The sequence below is a fragment of the Mustela nigripes genome, chromosome X, assembly GCF_022355385.1.
Source record: "Mustela nigripes isolate SB6536 chromosome X, MUSNIG.SB6536, whole genome shotgun sequence".
Lineage (NCBI taxonomy): Eukaryota > Metazoa > Chordata > Mammalia > Carnivora > Mustelidae > Mustela > Mustela nigripes.
Genome location: NC_081575.1, coordinates 77,396,943 through 77,407,210, shown reverse-complemented (window position 1 = coordinate 77,407,210; position 10,268 = coordinate 77,396,943).

Sequence of the window (10,268 nt, the reverse complement as noted above, 5' to 3'; positions counted from 1 at the left end):
CAAGAGTGTTGATGCCCAATTTTTTAAAATTCCATTCTACAGTATAAATCATTGCTTTAGTTTTTAGAATTGAAGGAAGAGTATATTTATGTTTTTATACTTGGCATTATTTTAACCTTCTAAACATCAAGTGAATTTCAGGAACTGGAAGAAGCTTATGATAGTAACAAGGCATTAAATTTAAGAAGTGGACGGCCCAAGTCATACTATTCTGACAAAATGTTGACCTGATTTTCCCAAAAGGGCTAGGATTAGGAGTGAAATTTTCCATAGGAAAAAAGCTGCAGTAGACTTCTGGGAAAATGACAGAGTAGGGGGATCCTGAGCTCACCTCATCCTATAAGTATACTGATAAAACAGCTACGTCAGTAAAACTAACACTGAAAAGGACCCAAACACTTGCAGAGTAGACTTTCCATAGTTAGCCACATTGCAAACAGGAGGAGGGACAGAGATGTGGTTAGAAACCAAACTCTCTGCAAGACTATCCATAAAATGGAGGGACACCAGAAAAACAGAAAAGCCAGAGGATCGCACCCCACACCAAGCAGCTCAGGTAGGGAAGATCTGCCCTTGGAAGGTGAGTCCCCACATTTGGCTTTGAAAACCACTGGGACTTAACTCCATGAATTTTTACAATCAGTGGCTTAACTCTGGGTACTTTAACAGTCAGTATGCATAGCTCTAGGAGAGCCAAAGGGTGATGGGAAACTTCATCTCCATTCTTAAAAAATCAGCATAACAAATAAATCTGTTGTGATACCACACAGAAACAACAGTTTGAAAAGTACCACCTGGCTTTTACGTGAAGATTTATTTACTAATCACCTAATGTGTCCTGGAGGGACATGGATCTTAGCAGACTTCTCCAAGAATAAAAGTGCTAACCAGTGACATTTCTCCCCCCTTCCCCTGACCCTGTCCCCAGCCTAGATAGATGGACACCAGCAGGAGACAGCATGAACACTCTCTATGCATTTTGATGGCACTGTGAACCCCACACTTGCATTCCCCTGGAGATCTACACCATCCAACACACCTCACATGGCAGGCAGCAGCTCCTGCCCCCAAACACCCTGGAATTAAATCCAGCATGGACAAGCACCTCTCCAAAATGACTCCTGCTTTTGGGAGAGGGGGAGCTAACCATACACACAAGTATATTCGTAGCCCCAGGAGAAAATATTTATAGCTGGCAGTACAGAGAGTGACCTGCTTATCAATGTAACAACAGCATCAGTTGAAGGACAGAGTACAGGTATCTGTTCTGAATTCCAACCTCACCCACAAACAAAAACCTCACAGGGAATATCACAAGGAGACCAACTGCAGATCATTGTGACTGCAGCCCAGGCAGACAGATTGAAGGCAGACATTTGGTCTAATTGCTGACACCACCCAACTATAAGCTGTGATGTACCCAGACAGGCCCTGTAAAAGCACATGGACAAAACCCTGCACACCAGTGTCAGGCAAAGTAAGCCATTTCAGTCAACTGAACTGAAGGAAAAGGCAGCCCAGTCACAACACACAGAAAGCACTCTTGAAGTGCCTGGTTCTGGTAAAGAAGGGGCATTGTGTTACAGGGCACCATTGGACATCAGCTTTATAAAGGCACTACTTATAAGATGAGTAGATGTAGCTGACTTTTCTAATACATAAAATCAAAGAGAGTTAGGCAAAATGAGGAGACAGATGAATATGCCCCATGTGAAAGATCAGGAAAAAAAAACCACAGAAAAGAGTTAAACACAATAGAGATAAGCAATATGCCTAATATAGGATTCAAAATTATGGTTTACATATATATAATTGAGCTCCTCCCACTTCATATATATGTATTACTCACATACCTTTATGTCAATAATATAAATAAAATTTAAACATATAAAAAAAGAAGGCCATAAAGATACCTGACTTGATAAGAGAGTGGAGGATCTCAGTAAGACCTTCAACAAATAGAAATTTAAAAAAGAGAGAGAGAGAGATGAAAAACTCTATAACTGAAAACATACACTAGAGGGAATCAATAGATGAGAGCATGGAGAAGAATGGATCAGTGATATGGAAAACAAGGTAATGGATAGCAAATGAATTTGAACAAGCGAAATTAATAATAATAATAATGGAGAAGAGGTTAAAGAAACCAATGACATCATCAAGCATAATAACATTTGTAATAGAGGGATCCCACAAGGGGAAGAAAGAGAGTAAAAGGCAGAAAATATATTTGAAAAAATAATAGCTGAGAGGAGCTAAAATGGTGTAGTAGGAACCGTAGACTTGCCTTGTGCCTCAAACACAGCTAGATAATTAGCCAATAATTCTGAATACCCACAAAATTGATCTGCAGGCTGACAAAACAAGCTGCACAACAAGGGGAGAAGAAGCCACATTGTGGAAGTTAAGAGGTATAGAGATGTGATTTGGAGGAGAAAAGGACTGTGGGAGCTGCAAAGGGGAGAGAGTACTGGTCATGGACAGAGAGAGAGAATAAAGCAAAATTTCTCACAAGGAAAACAGACCCTCAAAGCTATTGACTGGGAAAATGAGAGAAGCTGACTTTCATGAGTTTTTACAACCACTGGGTCTCCAAGACTGGAGTTTTAGAGGTCTGCAGTGTAGTCAGTGTGGAGCCCTGAGGGTGCTGCAGTGCTACTGGGCAGAAGGAGGGCAGATAGTCCTGGAGCAGATGGTGTGATCTAGGAATGCCCTGGGATGCACTGGAAGAGACAGATCCCCCTTCTTGGAACACACATAGGAGAGGTGGTATTTCTCCTCTGGGGACAAAAGAGCTGGCAGCTACCATTATCCTCCCCCACACCTCAGCCTAGGCATAGATACACCTGCTGAGGTCAGCTAACCTGGACACCGGCTTTTTGATGCACTTAACTCCAAAATCCATGCCCATGTGCTTTGATGTGACTGCCCTTCTGGGGACAAATGTGCTCCAGTCCCAGCATAGCAATACCTTCCTCCAGAGGCCCAATGTGTATCTGTACCATGCCAGGTCCCTAAAATTTGGAGTTTTAAATCTCAGCTGGTCTGCCAGTGATAGAAAACAAGTACACTGCACTGCCAAACAGGCAAATGGCCTGGATACAGATAAGGTGAAGGCAGGGATCTGAGGAATACCTTGGAAAAATGAAGGGATAGTTTCTTACACCATACACAAAAATGATTTCAAAATAGATGAAAGACCTAAACGTGAGATAGGAAATAATCAAAATCCTAGAGAACAACATAGATAGTAACCTTTTTGATGTCAGCCACAGCAACATCTCACTAGATGCATATCAGGAGGCAAGAGTAATGAAAGGAAAAATGAAATATTAGCACTTCATCAAGATAAAAAAGCTTCTGCACAGCAAGGAAATAATCAAGAAAACTGAAAGGAATAGGAGAAGATATTTGCAAATAACATACATGATGCAGGGTTAGTATCCAAAGTCCATAAAGAACTTATCAAACTCAATGTCCAAAAAACGAACCACCTTGTTAAGAATTAAGCAGAAGACATAAACAGACATTGTTTGAAAGAAGACATCCAATGGCTCACAGATACATGAAAAGATGCTCAGCATCATTCATCGCCAAGAAAATACAAACCACATATTGAATGGAGCACTGGGTGTGGTGCATAAACAATGAATCTTGGAACACTGAAAAAATAAAATTCAATTAAAAAAAGAAAATACAAATCAATAGTAGAATGAGATACCACCTCACAGCTGTCAGAATGGCTGAAATTAACAACACAGATTAATAACAGATTTTGGCAAGGCTGCAGAGAAAGGGGAACCCTCTTACACTGTTGGTGGGAATGCAAACTGATGCAGTCACTCTGGAAAACAGTATGGAGGTTCCTCAAAAAGTTAAACATGGAACTGCCATCCAGTCCAGCAACTGGACTAATAGGTATTTCCACAAAGGATACAAGGATACTGACTTTAAGGGGCAAATGCTCCCTGATGTTTATAACACCATTATCAACAATATCCAATTTGGCAACAATAGCCAAATTGTGGAAAGAACCCACATATCCATCCACTGATGAATGGATAAAGAAGAGGTGAGATATAGATAGATAGAGATAGAGAAAAAGATAGAGATAAGTATATAGATATATAGGTATATATAATGGAATATTACCTAGCCATAAAACAGAATGAAATCTTGCCATTTGCAATGACTTGCATGGAGAGTATTATCCTAAATGAAATAGGTCAGTCAGAGAAAAGCAAATACCATATGATTTCACTCATAGGTGAAATTTAAGAAACAAGGCAGAGGAACATAGGGGAAAAAAAGAGAGCCCTAGTGGTAGGGATTAAAGAGGGCAGGTATTGCATGTGCATGTGCATGTGTAGTGCATAAATATTGAATCTTGTAATACTGAAAAAAATAAAATAAAAATACAATATCCAAAAAAAAGGAGAGAGAGAAGCAAACTAAAACAGCCTCTTAGTTATAGAGAGCAAATTGAGGGTTACTGAAGGAAAGATGGGTAGGGGGATGGGTTAAACGGGTGAGGCTTATTAAGGAAGGCACTTGTGATGAACACTGGGGGTTATATGTAAATTATGAATCACTAAATTCTACTCCTGAAACTAATATTACACTGTATGTTAACTAAGTAGAATTTAAATAAAATTCTAAGAGTAAAAAAAAAAAAAAAAAAAAAAAAAAAAAAAAATCAAAAGGAAAATAGATAAAAGAAGAATTGTACTTCAAGACTCTAGTATTCCACTTGCATTTCCACTTCCTCATATCAGGGAGACCATATGATAGTTGTTTATCTCCAACTGACTTATTTCGCTAAGCATGATACCCTCTAGTTCCATCCACGTCATCGCAAATGGCAAGATTTCATTTCTTTTGATGGCTGCATAGTATTCCATTGTGTATATGTACCACTTCTTCTTTATCCATTTATCTGTTGATAGAATGAATAGACAGAAAACCAATATGGAAAGAGTAAACATGAACAGCACTATAAATCAATAAGACCTAAGACACTTTTTTAAAACAAGCTACCCAAGAACAGCAGGATATGCACTCTTGTGAATACCAGGATGGGTCATATATTAAACAGTAAAACAACTCAATATACTTAAAATAATTGAAGTTATTCAAAATATGAAATCTAATCACGATGGAATTAAGTTAGAAATTAATAACAAATAATTTTGGGAAATTCAGAAATACGTGGAAATTAAACAACAAACTCTTTTTTTAAATTATTTTACTTTTTGTAAGCATATAATGTATTTTTATCCCCAGGGGTACAGGTCTGTGAATCTCCAGGTTTACACACTTCACAGCACTCACCATAGCACATACCCTACCCAATGTCCATAACCCCACCCCCCTCGCCCAAACCCCCTCCCCCAAGCGACCCTCAGTTTGTTTTGTGAGATTAAGAGTCACTTATGGTTTGTCTCCCTCCCAATCCCATCCTGTTTTATTTATTCTTCTCCTACACCCTTACCCCCACCATGTTGCATTTCCACTTCCTCATATCAGGGAGACCATATGATAGTTGTTTACTCCAACTGACTTATTTCGCTAAGCATGATACCCTCTAGTTCCATCCACGTCATCGCAAATGGCAAGATTTCATTTCTTTTGATGGCTGCATAGTATTCCATTGTGTATATGTACCACTTCTTCTTTATCCATTTATCTGTTGATGGACATCTAGGTTCTTTACATAGTTTGGCTATTGTGGACATTGCTGCTATAAACACTCGGGTGCACGTGCTCCTTCGGAACACTACGTTTGTATCTTTAGAGTAAATACCCAGTAGTACAATTGCTGGGCCATAAGGTAGTTCTATTTTCAACATTTTGAGCAACCTCCATGCTGTTTTCCAGAGTGGCTGTACCAGCTTGCATTCCCACCAACAGTGTAGGAGGGTTCCCCTTTCTCCGCATCCTCGCCAGCATCTGTCATTTCCTGACTTGTTAATTTTAGCCATTCTGACTGGTGTGTGGTGATATCTCATTGTGGTTTTGATTTGTATTTCCCTGATGCCGAGTGATATGGAGCACTTTTTCCTGTGTCTGTTGGCTATCTGGATGTCTTATTTGCAGAAATGTCTGTTCATGTCCTCTGCCCATTTCTTGGTTGGATTATTTGTTCTTTGGGTGTTAAGTTTGCTAAGTACTTTATAGATTTTGGACACTAGCCCTTTATCTGATATGTCGTTTGCAAATATCTTCTCCCAGTCTGTCAGTTGTCTTTTGGTTTTGTTAACTGTTTCCTTTGATGTGCAAAAGCTTTTGATCTTGATGAAATCCCAATAGTTCATTTTTGCCCTTGCTTCCCTTGTCTTTGGCAATGTTCCTAGGAAGATGTTGCTGTGGCTGAGGTCAAAGAGGTTGCTGCCTGTGTTCTCCTCAAGGATTTTGATGGATTCCTTTCTCACATTGAGGTCCTTCATCCATTTTTTTTGTCTTCCACATGTGTTCATCCCCCACTTTATTTAAAAATGTTTGGTGCCCTCTATAATACCCACCACCTGGTACCCCAACCTCCCACCCCCCTGTCACTTCAAACCCCTCAGATTGTTTTTCAGAGTCCATAGTCTCTCACGATTCACCTCTCCTTCCAATTTCCCCCAACTCCCTTCTCCTAACTCCCCATGTCCTCCATGCTATTAGTTATGCTCCACAAATAAGTGAAATCATATGATAACTGACTCTCTCTGCTTGACTTATTTCACTCAGCAAAATCTCTTCGAGTCCCATCCATGTTGCTACAAAAGCATAATACTCCATACTGTATATGGACCACATCTTCCATATCCATTCGTCCATTGAAGGGCATCATGGTTCTTTCCACAGTTTGGCGACCAAGGCCATTGCTACTATAAACATTGGGGTACAGATGGCCCTTCTTTTCACGACATCTGTATCTTTGGGGTCAATGCCCAGGAGTGCAATTGCAGGGTCATAGGGAAGTTCTATTTTTAATTTCTTGAGAAATCTCCACACTGTTCTCCAAAGAGGCTGCACCAACTTGCATTCCCACCAACAGTGGAAGAGGGTTCCCTTTTCTCCACATGCTCTCCAACACATGTTGTTTCCTGTCTTGTTAATTTTGGCCATTCTAACTGGTGTAAGGTGATATCTCAATATGGTTTTAATTTGAATCTCCCTGAGGGCTAGTGATGATGAACATTTTCTCATGTGTCTGATAGCCATTTGTATGTCTTCATTGGAGAAGTCTCTGTTCATATCTTCTGCCCATTTTTTTATATGATTGTCTGTTTTGTGTGTGTTGAGTTTGAGGAGTTCTTTATAGATCCTGGATATCAACCTTTTGTCTGTACTGTTATTTGCAAATATCTTCTCCCATTCCGTGGGTTGCCTCTCTGTTTTCTTGACTGTTTCCTTTGCTGTGCAGAAGCTTTTGATTTTGATGAAGTCCCAAAAGTTTATTTTCGCTTTTGTTTCCTTTGCCTTTGGAGACATATCTTGAAAGAAGTTGCTGTGGCTGATATCGAAGAGATTACTGCCTGTGTTCTCCTCTAGGATTCTGATGGATTCCTGTCTCACGTTGAGGTCTTTTATCCATTTTGAGTTTATCTTTGTGTACGGTGTAAGAGAATGGTCAAGTTTCATTCTTCTATATATAGCTATCCAGTTTTCCCAGCACCTTTTATTGAAGAAACTCTCTTTTTTCCACTGTATATTTTTTCCTGTTTTGTCAAAGATTAATTAACCATAGAGTTGAGGGTCCATATCTGGGCTCTCTACTCTGTTCCACTGGTCTATGTGTCTGTTTTTATGCCAGTACCATGCTGTCTTGGTGATCACAGCTTTGTAATAAAGCTGGAAATCAGGTAACGTGATGCCCCCAGTTTTATTTTTGTTTATCAACATTTCCTTAGCGATTCAGGGTCTCTTCTGATTCCATACAAATTTCTGGATTATTTGCTCCAGCTCTTTGAAGAATACTGGTGGAGTTTTGATCGGAATGGCATTAAAAGTATAGATTGCTCTAGGCAGTATAGACATTTTAACAATGTTTATTCTTCCGATCCAAGAGCATGGAATGGTCTTCCATCTTTTTGTGTCTTCTTCAATTTTTTTCATGAGTGTTCTGTAGTTTCTCAAGTACAGATCCTTTACCTCTTTGGTTAGGTTTATTCCCAGGTATCTTACGGTTCTTGGTGCTATAGTAAATTGAATTGATTTTCTAATTTCCCTTTCTGTATTTTCATTGTTAGTGTATAAGAAAGCCACTGATTTATGCACATTGACTTTGTATCCTGCCACGTTGCTGAATAGTTGTATGAGTTCTAGTAGTTTGGGGGTGGAGTCATTTGGGCTTTCCATATAAAGAATCATGTCATCTGCAAAGAGGGAGAATTTGACTTCTTCATTGCCAATTTGGATACCTTTTCTTTCTCTTTGTTGTCTGGTTGCTGTTGCTAGGACATCTAATACTATGTTGAACAAGAGTGATGAAAGTGGGCGTCCTTGTCTTGTTCCTGATCTCAATGGGAAGGCTGCAAGCTTTTTCCTTTTGAGGATGTTATTTGCTGTGGGTCTTTCATAGATAGATTTGATGAGGTTCTTGAATGTTCCCCTATCCTTTGAAGCGTTTTAAACAGGAACGGATCCTGGATTTTGTCAAATGCCTTTTCTGCATCAATTGAGAGGACCATGTGGTTCTTGTCTCTTCTCTTATTCATTTGTTTTATCACATTGATTGATTTGTGAATGTTGAACCATCCTTGTAGCCCAGGGATGAATTCCATCTGGTCATTGGTGGATAATCTTTTTAATGTGCTGTTTGATCCTGTTAGCATCCATATTCATCAGTGATATTGGTCTGAAATTCTCCTTTTTGGTAGGGTCTTTGCCTGGTTTGGGGATCAGGGTAATGCTGGCTTCATAGAAAGAGTCTGGAAGTTTTTCCTTCTGCTTCAGTTTTTTTTTTTTATAGATTTTATTTATTTGTCAGAGAGAGAGCGAGTGAGAGGGAGCACAGGCAGACAGAGTGGAAGGCAGAATCAGAGGGAGAAGCAGGCTCCCTGCGGAGCAAGGATCCCGATGTGGGACTCGATCCCAGGACGCTGGGATCATGACCTGAGCTGAAGGCAGCTGCTTAACCAACTGAGCCACCCAGGCGTCCCTGCTTCAGTTTTTTGAAACAGCTTCAGGAGAATACGTGTTATTTCTTCTTTGAAAGTTTGGTAGAATTCCCCAGGGAATCTGTCAGGTCCTGAGCTCTTGTTTTTTGGGAGGTTTTTGTTCCCTGTTTCAATCTCATTACGAGATATCGGTCTATTCAGGTTGTCAGTTTCTTCCTGGTTCAGTTTTGGGAGTTTATAGTTTCCCAGGAATGCATCCATTTCATCTAGGTTGCTTAACATATTGGCATATAACTGTTGATCATAACTTCTGATGATTGTTTCTACTTGGTGTTAGTTGTGATCTCTCCCTTTTCATTCATAATTTTATGAATTTGGGCTTTCTCTCTTTTCTTTTGGATTAGTGTTGCCAATGGTTTATCGATCTTATTGATTCTTTCAAAAAACCAGCTTCTAGTTTCATTGATATGTTCTACTGTATCTCTGGTTTCTACCTCATTGATCTCAGCTCTAATTTTGATTGTTTCCCTCCTCATGTGTGGAGTTGGCTTAATTTGCTGTTGATTCTCCAGTTCTTTAAGGTGTATAGACAGCTGCTGTGTTCTGGATTTTTCAATTTTTTTGAGGGAGGCTTGAATGGCTATGTATTTCCCCTTAGGACCGCCTTTGCTGTATCCCATAGGTTTTGGACCGAAGTGTCTTCATTCTCATTGGTTTCCAGGAATTGTTTCAGTTCTTCTTTGATCTCCTGGTTTAGCCAAGCATTCTTAAGCAAGGTGCTCTTTAGCTTTCTGGTGTTTGAGATCCTTCCGAACTTTTCTCTGTGATTGAGCTCCAGTTTCAACGCACTGTGATCTGAGAATATGCAGGGAATAATCTCAGTCTTTTGGTATCAGTTGAGTCCTGGTTTGTAACCCAGTATGTGGTCTATTCTTGAGAAGGTTCCATGTGCACTTGAGAAGAATGAGTATTCTGTTGTTTTAGGGTGGAATGTTCTGTATATATATATGAGGTCCATCTGGTCCAATGTGTCATTCCATGCTCTTGTTTCTTTATTGATTTTCTGCTTCGATGATCTGTCTATTTCTGAGAGAGGCGTGTTAAGATCTCCTACGATTAGTGTATTCATATCAATATGACACTTTATCTTGATTAACAGTT